Source organism: Saimiri boliviensis, chromosome 1 (assembly GCF_048565385.1).
Source record: "Saimiri boliviensis isolate mSaiBol1 chromosome 1, mSaiBol1.pri, whole genome shotgun sequence".
Taxonomy (NCBI): domain Eukaryota; kingdom Metazoa; phylum Chordata; class Mammalia; order Primates; family Cebidae; genus Saimiri; species Saimiri boliviensis.
In genome coordinates this window covers 24,724,560-24,735,024 of record NC_133449.1, presented here as the reverse complement: position 1 = coordinate 24,735,024, position 10,465 = coordinate 24,724,560, and the positions used below count along the sequence as shown (strand labels likewise).

Genomic DNA, 10,465 nt, shown 5'->3' with positions numbered 1-10,465 from the left:
TGTCCTTTTGTCTCGCGTCTCTTTTCCCTGCCATGACTGTTCACAGCCTCCTCCAGGGGGCTCAAGTACCTAAGTGGAGAGGTGCTAGCGTCTGGCCCCGATGAGGCAGGGCCTCCCTAAAGCACATCACCTGCATGAGCATCAGATTAGTAAATGGGGCTGTCCCCTGGGTACAGGAAAGAGTTTGGTTGACTGGAAGCTGAAAAAATAAGTTATGGTGAGACAGGGTTGCTTGGAAAGTAAATTCAGCTCTGGGCTGAGCAACAGAAGTTATTAATTTAGAGACGGAGTTTCGCTCTTGTTGCCCAGGCTGGAGTGCAATGATGCAGTCTTGGCTCACTGCAGCCTCCACCACCTGGGTTCAAACGATTTTCCTGCCTCAGCCTCCTGAATAGCTGGGATTACAGGCATGCACCACCACATCCAGCTAATTTTTTGTATTTTTAGTAGAGACAGAGTTTCTCTATATTGGTCAGGTTAGTCTCGAACTCCCGATCTCAGGTGATCCGCTTGCCTCAGCCTCTCAAAGTGCTGGGGTTACAGGTGTGAGCCACTATGCTCGGCTCAGAAGTTTTAACATCAGAAAAGGGAGAGGAGCACACCTTACTCCAATGCCTTGATCAGATGCAGCGGGAGGAGGATTTTTGAACCTGGGTGCTCAAACTCTAAGCAGTGTTTTGCCAACAAACAGCATTCAGAGGAGAGCAGCCAGAGTGGTAGACGGTCTGGACTGTCAAGGGGCCCCAGAACAAATCAGGGCGATTGTCCTAGACAAAGGAAGAATCAGTAGGCCAATGTTTGTAAACACCGACGGGGCAAGCCCAAAGGGCTGGGGTCTTTCCAGGTGTTCCACAGGCAGGTGGCATGGTGCAGGGATGCCAGTGTCAGCTCAGCATAAGGGAGGGAGGTCCCTTTCCCTGCTCCAGCTGACAATGCAAGGGCCACTTGACTGCAGTGAAGCCCTGAGCAGTTAAAAGTGCTGGACAGCCACTTGGGGATACCTCCAGTTTTCCTTCAAACCTCCAGTTTGAGTTCCCTTGCTGTCTGGCCCTCCCCACAGCTGTCTTGGAAGTGGCTGTTGCCTCTTGGTCTGCAGAGCCCTTCAATCAGTGTTCCCTTTGTCTGCATGGCTCAATAATCATTAGTCCTCTGTCCCCACCTATCTAAAGTGACCATCTGACTGGATGCAGTGGTTCATGCCTGTAATTCCAGCACTTTGGGAGGCTGAGGTGGACAGATCGTCTAAGATTGGGAGTTCGAAAGAAAACCCATCTCTACTAAAAATACAAAGATTAGCTGGGTGTAATGGCACATGCCTGTAATCCCATCTACTTGGGAAGCTGAGATAGGAGGATCGCTTGAACCTGGGAGGTGGAGGTTGCAGCGAGCCATGACTGTGCCAATGCACTCCAGCCTGGGCGGCAGACTGAGACTGTAGCTTATAAATCAATACATGTGACCATCTGAATAAATGCAAGAACTGAGACAATTCATACCTCATCTCAACTCTTAAGACCTCAAGCATCTGTGTTTCAGTTTCATCTTCTAAGTGCCTAGTAGGTTTAGTCAGTGCTTGGTTCTCTTAAGGAAGAGTTACTCGGCTGGGCGTGGTGGCTCACCCCTGTAATCCCAACACTCTGGGAGGCCAAGACATGTGGATCACTTGAGGTCAAGGGTTCCAAGACCAGCCCAGCCAGCATGGTGAAACCCCATCTCTACTAAAAATACGAAAATTATCTGAGTGTGGTGGCGGGCACCTGTAATCCCAGCTACTTGGAAGGCTGAGGCAGGAGAATTGCTTGAACCTGGGAGGTGGAGGTTGCAGTGAGCCAAGATCGATCCACTGCACTCCAGCCTGGGTGACAGAGTGAGAGTCCAGCCTCAGCCTCCCAAAGTGCTGGGATTACAGGTATGAGCCATGGCGCCTGGCCACCACCAGTTTGTTCTGACAGCATTCACCTCTCAGTGTATCCCCAACTCGGCCATTTCCACCTCTTCTCTGCTGCAGCTGTAGCCCAAGTTCCCATCATCTGTCCTCTAGCTGGTCTCTGTCCCCATCATACCACAGCAGGTCTCTCTGTTTCTGTTCCTGTCTCAGCCCTTTTGACACACAGAATAATCTCATTAACCCATTCATGCCTGAGGTTGCAATGTTTTGAATTTTTGCAGTCAGACCTTGGTGATGACCTTGAGTGGCAGGCTATAAACAACTACCACATGCTTAGAATTTCAATAATGGAACACGAGGCATAAATGGGTCAAATCGGCCCCTTTTTAGGCTAGACAGGGTCTCTCACGCCTGTAATCCCAACACTTTGGGAGGCCAAGGCAAGTGGATTGCTTGAGGTCAGGAGTTCAAGACCAGCCTGGACAACATGGTGAAACCCTGTCTCTAATAAAAATACCAAAAATTAGCCTGGTGTGGTCGTGGGTACCTGTAATCTCAGCCATTCAGGAGGTACATGGTGGTACATGCCTGTAATCCCAGCTACTTAGGAGACTGAGGTGGGTGATTTATATGAGCCTGGGAAGTTGAGGCTGCAGTGAGCCAAGACTGTGCCAATGCACTCCAGCCTGGCTACAGAGCAAGACTCTGTCTCAAAACAAAACAAAAAACTTTTTAAATTTTTATTTTATTTATTTATTTATTTTGAGATGGAGTCTCACACTGTTGCCAGGGCTGAAGTGCAGTGGCACAATCTTGGCTCATTGCAACCGCTGCCTCCCAGGCTCATGTGATTCTCCTGCCTCAGCCTCCCGAGTAGCTGTGATTACAGGCACACACCCTACCTGGCTAAACTTTTTTTTGGAATTTTTAGTAGAGACGGGGTTTCACTATATTGGCCAGACTGGTCTCAAACTTCAGACCTCGTGATCTGCCCGTCCTGGCCTCCCAAAGTGCTAGGATTACAGACATGAGCCACCATGCCTGGCCAAAAAACCCTTTAAAAAAAACCCACAAAAACATCTTGTTGCTATGGCAGTGAGAATAAACTCTCCTAGCCTGGTCTGCAAAGCCCTACTCTCCTCAAGCAACTGAGAACTCCAGCAACCTGGCCTTCTTCCCAATGACCATGCCAAGCTCTACACTGCCACAGGGCCTTTGCACATGCTTAGTCTCTGCCTGGAATGCTCTTGTCTCCCTCCTCTGCCTGCTTTCCATTATTCAGTTCTCAGCTCAGAGAAATCCTCCTTGACTACTGTAGCTCAAGGAATCTTTTTTTGCTGAGACAGTCTCACTCTGTCACTCAGGCTGGATTGCAGTGCAATCACGGTTCACCGCGGCCTTGATCTCCTGGCTAATTTTTAAAACATTTTTTTTGTAGTGACAGAGGTAGTGATCTTCCTGTGTTGCCCAAGGTGGTCTTGGAAGTTTTGGGCTCAAGTGATCCTCCCACCTTGGCCTCCCAAAGTGATAGCATTATGGGCATGAGCCACCATGCCCAGCCCTCAAGTAGCCTTATGCCCACTTCTTTTTATTTTAGGTACTATCTTCATAGCTTTCAGTCTCTGAAATTATTATTTTTTTCTTTCAACAGAGTTTCACTCTTGTTGCCCAAACTGGAGTGCAGTGGCTCAATCCTGGCTCACCGCAACCTCCACCTTCTGGTTTCAAGCAGTTCTCCTGCCTCAGCCTCCCAAGTAGCTGGGATTACAGGCATGTGCCACCACGCCCGGCTAATTTTTGTTTTTTTAGTAGAGACAGGTTTACACCATGTTGGCCAGGCTGGTCTTGAACCTCGTGATTTGCCCACCTCAGCCTCCCAAAGTGCCAGGTGAAATTCTTAATTTGTTTGCTGTTGTCTGTCTTCACTAAAATAAAAGTTCTGCAAGGCCAGACTCTTTGTTTGTTTCTCCAGCATCCCCAGGGCCCAGACCAGGTCTCATACATAATTGCTATGTGGTAATTATAATCACTGTTTCAACTACCGAACACTGAGTTTTCAGAATGTACCAGAAATGGTTCTGTATTAACTTCACAACCCTCTGTGCCAGGTACTACTGTCTCGTTTTACAGATGGGACACGCCTTCTACTCATGGTCACAGGTGCACGGTGGCAACACTCAAATTTCAAACCCTGTCTGTACACTACAGGTTACCTAGCCCCACTCCACCTTTCACGGGTCTCAGGCGGGTCCCCTGGGGAATGGTAGTGCCTCACTCCCTCTTCAAGAGTTTGTGTATGCAGCCCTTCAGCCTTCCCCTGCCTTAGCCCTGGGTCCTTCTTCACCTACCATCCCAGGGGGCTGCCTCTGCAGAGGGGAGGGACAGCACAGGCAGGAGCTGGAGGTCACGGCCAAGTCACTGTCCCCACTGGCCATGTGACCTCGAGTGAGTCTCTTAACCAGTCCGACCCTCTGCTTAGACTGGAGAGAAAGAATGCAGCCCCGTTTGCCTTGAAGGTTGCGCTGAGGATTCGATGAAGTAGAGAATGGGGAAGGGCTTTGGACAGTGTAAGGAGCGAAGGGCCACCTGTTTTCTCTGGAGGGGCTGACCACCCAGGGGCCTGGCCCAGCAGGTCTACTGCGTTGCTCTGGAGCCTGGTCTAGGGGCTTCCAGGAGAACCAGGCAGTGGCACAGGAAGGCTGGGTTTGGGGTAACCTCAGCTATGGTGTCCCAGACCCTCATGCTGGTACCTGTTCCCAAGAGGGTGCATCCCTGCCTCACATTTGAACCCCTTCACTTCAGTCTTCTGTTGCCGTTCTTTGTGTCTTTTGTGGCATTTATTGCAATTGCTAATCATTTTGCTTACTTATTTCTTGTATCTCTATCACTAGAATGGAAACCTAGGAGGGCAGAAACTGACACTGTTGTCCTCCATTGTATCCCCAGGAGCTCTCTATCAGTTTGTTGAGTGAATCCGTAATCACACCTGCAGAGATCTGCAGAACAGGGACTCTCACCATCTTAGAAGCCTCTTTTTGTGGGCAGAGCATGGTTTAGGGAGTTTTTGATAATGTCAGGGACCTCTTGAGTTTCTTCCAATTTGAATTCCAATTCAGCTGCAGAAGCACCTATGTTATGTCCACAGTGTACAAGGGCAAGGAGAAGGGAAGGAGCATTTGCTTTCCGTTTGGTTTTGTTGTTGTTTTGATTTGTTTTGTTTTTTGAGACAGGGTCTCTGTTGCCCAGGCGGGAATACAATCAGGGCTCACCACAGCCTCGACCTCCCGGGCACAGGTGATCTTCCCACTTCAGCTTCCTAAGTAGCTGCAAATACCAGTACACAACACCCAGCTAATTTTTGTATTTTTTGTAGAGATGGAGTCCCACTATGTTGCTCAGCCTGCTCTCTGACTCCTGGGTTCAAGCAATCTGCCCACCTTGGCCTCCCAAAGTGCTGGGATTCTAGGCATGAGCCACTGCGCCCAGCCAACCTTTATTACTGAGTGTCCACTACGTCTGAGGAATTTGCTCCTGCAGCGCAAACGCAGCTGAACTTCCTGTGGGCCCCAGCTTGTGCAAAGTCCTTTCCATGCATTATTTCATATAATTCTCACGCAAAGGCCTCCAGTAATTATGTCCATTTTACAGATGGGAAAATTGAGGTTCCTAAAGATTGCATAACTTGCCAGGGAGAAGGGTTGAGGTGCTGTTTGACATCCCAGCCCACCAGGCTGTTTCCACTCTCCACGCTTCCCCAAAGCAAGTATCTGCCCACGGAGAGGGTCTCCTGGGCTCTCAGAGCAACCTCTGCATTGAAGAGAATGAACCAAGGACTTAAAAAAGAAAACTAATATAACAGGACCATTTTCCCCTAGGCCTAAAATTATGCCAGCTGCACCAAATTTTAAAATAACCAATTTAAAAAAAAAAAAAGGAAAAAGGAAAAATTATTCATAATCCCACCTTCCAGAGATAATCACTGTTGGAATGTCTTGTTTTTCTTTTTCTTTCTTTTTTTTTTTTTTTTGAGACGGAGTCTCGCTCTGTTGCCAGGCTGGAGTGCAGTGGCAAGATCTCAAGCTCATTGAGATCTCCACCTCCTGGGTTCAAGCCATTCTCTTGCCTCAGCCTCCCGAGCAGCTGGGACTACAGGCAGGCACCACTGTGCCCCACTAATTTTTTGCATTTTAGTAGAGAAGGGGTTTCACCAGGTTGGCCAGGATGGTCTCGATCTCTTGACCTCATGATCCACCCACCTCAGCCTCCCAAAGTACTGGGATTACAGGTGTGAGCTACCACATCCGGCCCTAATCTTTTTTTCTTTTGAATTAGATACATATACTTTACTAACTTAAAATCATATTGTTCACTAATGTCCCGTTTTATAACAATTACTAACATTTACCGGCACTTTGTGCCAGATATTTTTCTGTGACCATTTTATTGCGAACATTTTCCCACATTACTAAATAAGTCTTTGAAAACATCACTTATGTATGTATTTATTATTTAGAGATGAGGTCTTGTTCTGTCACCCAGGCAGGACTGCAGCAGCATGATCATAGCTTACTGAAGCCTGGGACTCCTAGGCTCAAGTGATCCTCCCACCTCTGCCTCCGAAGTAGCTGGGACTATAGGAGCGCCACAACGGCCAGGTAACTTTTTGTATTTTTTGTGGAGATGGTATTTCACCATGTTACCTAAGCTGGTCCCAGAAAACACCTTTTTATTTATTTTTTTTTTTTTTAGTCAGTCTCAGTCTTGTCACCCAGGCTGGAGTGCAATGGTGTGATCTTGGCTCACTGCAACCTCTATTCTCCTGCGACAGCTTCCCGAGTAGCTGGGACTACAGGCGCATACCACCACGCCCGGCTAATTTTTGTATTTTTAGTAGAGTCGGGGTTTCACCATGTTAGTCAGGTTGGTCGTGAACTCCTGACCTCAAGTGATCCGCTCCCCTCGGACTTTCAAAGTGCTGGGATTACAGGTGTGAGCCACCGCGCCCGGCGGAAAACGCCATTTTGTAATGGCTGCATACTACTCTACCCACGGATAGTCCATGATTTATTTAACCCACTTCCTTATCCTGGACATTTCCAGTATCACCTTTTCCTTGGATGATGCAATTATCTTTTATTTATTTTAAATGTACTTATTTACTTACGTAGAAACAGGGCTTCTCTCTGTCGCCCAGGCTGGAGTGCAGTGGCGCGATCCCGGCTCACTGCAGTCTCCACCTCCCCGGCTCAGGCGATCCTCCCGCCTAAGCCTCCTTAGTAGCTGGGACCACAGATGTGCGCCACCACGCCCAGGTACTTAAAAAAAATAATTAAAAATTAAAAAAAGAATCTTTTAAGAGACGGGGGTGGGGGGGTTCTCCTTATATTGGTCAGGCTGGTCTCGAACACCCGGGCTCAAGCCATCGTCCCCCACTGGTTTTCCCAAAATGCTGAGATTTACAGGAGAGAGCCACCGCGCCCGCCGGCGCAATCATCACGGATGCTGCAGTGCGTGAGAATGAGAGCGTGTTCCCTTACTCATGGAAATACATTTACATGTATTTTTGTGAAAAACATAAACGACCCCGCCCCCGCGGAGTTAGGAGAAAAGCAGCCGGGAGCAGTGGAGGGGAGGGTGCTGCGGGCTCCGGCTCTGTAGCGTGGCTGGGCGCGGGTCCTGAAACCGCGCACGGCTTTCCTAAGGGCGCCTGGCATCCCGGGGCTGGAGGCGGGCTGGGCCTGGGGCTCGCGGGTCCGCGGCGTCCCGCCGCCACGCATGCGCGCGCACCGCCCTGCCGGAGACCGGCCCGGGGCGCGGGGCCGCGGTTTTCTCCGCAGCTGCCCGCGGGGGCTTCCGGGTGCGCAGGAAGGTCCCGCCCCGCTCGGGCGGGGCCAGCGCACCGACGTGGCGCCCTCCGCGGCTCTGCTCGCCGAGGGTGGCGCGGTGACCTGCGCACGACACACCCCTGCCTGCAAGCTGCGAGCGGTCGAGCCGGGCGGTTCAGCTGGGCACCCGGGTCCGGTCGTTTTTTAGGATAAACGTCTCAGGCGTATTTCGGGTCGAGGGGCTCGGCACCCATGTTAGGAAATGGGCGCCAGAAAGGCTGAGCGCGTCCCTCCGCGCCGAGCCAAAGAGCGACGGCTGGAAGGGCTCACCTTAACCTGGAGTCCCTTTGGGTGTCTCTCGGAGTTCTCAGAGGAAGAACTTTTGGATGAGGTCGCGTGTCGTGGTGGGGATGGGACTCAGGTGGTCGCCAGGAGCGGAAGTCTAGTGATGAGGGGTCCCAGAGGGTTTGGGTGGCAACCTCCGGTAATCTTTGGGGCTAGGAAGTTTGTTTTGTTTTTAACTACTGTAGTAGGAGCATCATCAATGCTGTATATGCTGGTGGTGCTGGGTTGGGATGTATACAGGGTCATCCTGGCCCACAGCCTCCTCCCAGGGTAGACTGAAGCTGCGAAGCCCTTCCGTTTCTGCCTTTTTCTCTATGTAAGTCTCAACAGTGCATCTCTAGCGTCCCTGAGTCAGAGGGGCCTGGAGGGGCTCTGTTAGGATCCCTCACTGGAAGTGGAGAAGTGGATATGAGAATAGGAAGGATTACAGCCCCTGCCTTGCTGCCGAGGAGAGGACTTTGCTTCTCTTCTTGGGTAGGCTTGGCCAAGATCAAGGTCATTTTTGGCTGTGCTGGGGAGGAGCGTGGGCGGTGGGTCACCCTTTTTGAGTGTGCTCAAGGCATTAATAGGTCCCCAGAAGAAGCAGGCCTCCTGCTCTGAGCCAGATTCCACCGTTCCCCTCCTGAATCAAATCGGTGGCTAGCCCGGGTGGGAAGCAGGGTGCGGACCAGGCTGGGACGCTGCTGTGTCCAGGCAGGGGGGCTCGCCTCATTTCCTGCAGTTCTGAGGAGCCAGGGACACCTGCAGGCCCGGACGAAGTCCATTTGGGCTCCTTGCACCCGTTAAGGATGACGAATGAAGAGAGCCCTGGGCTTACCTGCACTTACTGGCACTGTGATTCTCCCCTTAATGGTCCAGTCACTTGAACGCTCTGAGCTATGGTTTATTCACCTTAGTGGGTGAACACCTAAGTGGGTGCCTTAACGAAGTTCTCAAAGATTGCCTGTGGGAAGCCACATAAGGCAATACCTACAGAGGGTCCTGGTGGGGCTGGGTGCAGTGGCTCACGCCTGTAATCCAAACACTTTGGGAGGCCAAGGCACGTGGATCACTTGAAGTCAGGAGTTCGAGACTAGCCTGGATAACATGGTGAAACCCCATCTCTACTAAAAATACAAAAAAATTGGCTGAACACGGTGGCACACGGCTACAATCCCGGTTACTCAGGAGGCTGAGACAGGAGAATCACCTGAACCTGGGAGGCAGAGGTTGCAGTGAGCTGAGATCATGCCACTGCACTCCAGCCTAGGCAATAGAGTGAGACTGCCTCAAAAAAAAAAGAAGCTGCTGGTCAGCTGAGACTCAACTCCAGAGGCCAATCTGCCTTCTCTTAAGGACTGGCCTCCCCTAGATTCTGACTGCAAGACCAGAGATTTAGAAATGATTTCTCTCTGACGGCGGACACCAGTACTCCAAGATGGCGTCAGTCGTACCATCGAAGGACAGGAAACTTCTGGAGGTCAAACTAGGAGAGCTGCCAAGCTGGATCTTGATGCGGGACTTCAGCCCTAGTGGCATTGTCGGTGCGTTTCGAAGAGGTTACTACCGGTACTGTAACAAATATATCAGCGTGAAGAAGGGGAGCGTCGCGGGGCTTACCACGGTGCTGGCATGCTGCGTGGTCTTCAACTACACCAGTTCCTACAAGGAGCTCCAGCAGGAGCGGCGACGTGAGTACCACTGAAGACAAGCTCTGCACTCCCCTCCGGGACCTTCTTGGCTTGAGCCCCTCCATAAGGAACACAGTCTCGATTATTGCTGAATCCTTTCATATCCTAATGGAATTAACCTCCAAATAAAAGATGACTGGTGGCCGGGCGCGGTGGCTCAAGCCTGTAATCCCAGCACTTTGGGAGGCCGAGGCGGGTGGATCATGAGGTCAAGAGATCGAGACCATCCTGGTCAACAAGGTGAAACCCCGTCTCTACAAAAAATAAGCTGGGCATGGTGGCACGTGCCTGTAATCCCAGCTACTCAGGAGGCTGAAGCAGGAGAATTGCCTGAACCCAGGAGGCGGAGGTTGCGGTGAGCCGAGATCGCGCCATTGCACTCCAGCCTGGGTAAGGAGCGAAACTCCGTCTCAAAAAAAAAAAAAAAAAAAAAAAAAAAAAAAAAAAAAAAAGATGACTGGTAAAAAAAAAAAAAAATGATTTCTCTGTGTTTCTCTCTGTACATGTTCTTATCTATTACTTATCACACTTGTCCACTGAACTTGTTAGAAATTAAAGCCATAAAGAAGAAAATTGAAATATTGAACCACCTGGTGGTTACATGAGTATGTTATCAAAACTCAACTAATAGAGGTGCAGATTATTGTATGCAAATTATAGCTCAATAAAGTTTTTATTTTAAACTTTAAAAAAAAAATCCCACCATTACTGACATTTTAGAATATAGACTTCTCAAT

General features: G+C 50.1%; 1 pseudogene; it reads left to right on the top strand.

Annotated features, from left to right (window-relative positions):
* The first annotated feature begins 9,034 nt into the window (after positions 1-9,034).
* LOC101043025 (ATP synthase F(0) complex subunit f, mitochondrial pseudogene) lies at positions 9,035-9,932 on the top strand (annotated as a pseudogene).
* The last annotated feature ends 533 nt before the right edge of the window (positions 9,933-10,465 follow it).